Source organism: Ornithodoros turicata, chromosome 7 (genome assembly GCF_037126465.1).
Source record: "Ornithodoros turicata isolate Travis chromosome 7, ASM3712646v1, whole genome shotgun sequence".
Lineage (NCBI taxonomy): Eukaryota > Metazoa > Arthropoda > Arachnida > Ixodida > Argasidae > Ornithodoros > Ornithodoros turicata.
In genome coordinates, this window is record NC_088207.1 from 25486351 (window position 1) to 25488421 (window position 2071).

Consider the following 2071-nt stretch of genomic DNA (forward strand, 5'->3'; position numbering starts at 1 on the left):
TTATTCAGCCACGAGCTATTGTAGGCTAGAGTCATTCGATAGGGAGTCACTAGAGTCGCTATTTAGTAACTCTATTGCATGTCATTTCAGTCTTTCAAGTCCAGCAAGAAAAAAAGAAAAAAAAATTGCCATAAGAAAATGTCGTAGGCAGCGCCATCAGGCGGCACTAAATAACCCTACGGCGTCCATCGCAAATAATGCATGTATATATAGCGTGTGTATACGATAAGTTGAGCTGATCTTTACGAGGTGGCGTCACATTCAACGTTGCAAGCATGAACGGCTCTGTCCCAAGCAGCACAATGTACTGAAAGTCGAGTGCAATAGGGGTGGTCGGTATGTGTCTTATCAGAGTACTTCTGTTTCACGAGTGTGTTCAACGCCTTCCACCTACCCGACCACGCCTATTGCACTCGACTTTCAGTACATTGTGCTGCTTGGGCGTGCTTCACTGGCAGCAGAGGCAGAGACGATGTCAGATCAGGCCTTCATCCTCAGGAATATACAACGCGACCTCTGAAAGTCATGGTTCCGGTGAGGTTACTGGGACATCCGTGGCTTGGGTGAAACCATTCGCTACTTGTTTGCATATGCTGGAGTGGAGTATCAAGATAAACAGTAGGGATCCTTTATTTATTTATCTGTATTTTTGTATATTTCTAACGTGTGGAACACGACAGCCTGACTTCGTTCAAGTGACTTATAGTTGGTCGCTTCTGTTTGTCTGTCGAGTACCACGGGGAATCCCGGAACAGATTCGTCTTCAAGACGTTTTCACCTTGGTCTTTATGTCTTGCGATGGGGCCGATAATGCAGGGGTGGATCGCCGTTTCTTGGTCTGATTTTTCTTTCGGAATCGAGAAAAAAGTCTTGCTGGATTGCTGTAATTCATGAAAGAAAGCAAGGAAAAGATGCGGTTGCTCAGGAAAAAGCAGAACCGCCACTGAGGGAAGTATGCAGAAAAAGAAAAAGAAAAAACCACAATTGAAGACAACGTTCATAACTTGCGGAAAACATTTCGGAGAGCGAGATATGCTGTTACGTAGTGATGAATATGTTGGTTGCACCTCACAATCTCAGAGAACCAGCTTGAAAAGGCACCGTGCAGTATTTTAATAAATAAAACGTAAAACAAATAGCATATCACTCAGCAGCGGAATTGTGCTTGTCCAGAACGGGACCTTTGACTGGGCGGCTTTATTCAGCCACGTGCTATTGTAGGCTAGAGTCACTAGATACTAGATAGGGAGTCACTAGAGTCACTAGTTAGCACAGTGATGGCCACTAACTACTTCGCGATGGAGTACTTTAACTAGTAGCTCAGCTACTTTTCAGGGGAGGTAGTTAAAACTACCTCTTTAACTACTGCAATGTATTTTAACTACATCTACAACTACTTAACGGTCTCGCGACGTAAACACCCAATTATTAATATATTATTAACTACTTAACGTTGTCCATCAACACCAATCCCATTCTATAGCGTTCTTGGACACCTAAATATGAATCACAAGCAGTGATAAAAGTGAAGATTTAGTACACATGCACGGCACAATGGCTCTGCACCTCCGTTCTCATCAATCAAGAAGCTCAAGGTAAAAGTCGGAAGCACAATCCGTAAAGCTTGCAGCAAAATCGGAAGTAGTTGGCACCTGCAACCTAAGTACTGTAGTTAACTACTCGAAATAGTAGTTTAACTAGTAGTTGCCACTACATTTCTGCAAGTAGTTCCTAACTACTTTTTAACTACAACCAGGTAGTTTAACTAGTAGTTTAACAGCAGTGATAGCCAGTAGTTAACTACTGGCCATCACTGCTAGTTAGTGACTCTATTATATGACATTTCCGTCTTTCAAGTTCAGGTAGAAGAAAAAAAAAAACAGCAATATGAAAATGTAGGCAGCGGCATCAGGCGGCACTGGATAACACTACGCCGTACGTTGCAAATAATGCGTGGATATGTAGCGTGTGTATGCGATAAGTTGAGCTGATCTTTACGAGGTGGCGTCACATTCAACGTTGCAAGCATGAAAGGCAATGCAGGAACCAGGAACGGCTCTGTGCTTCACTG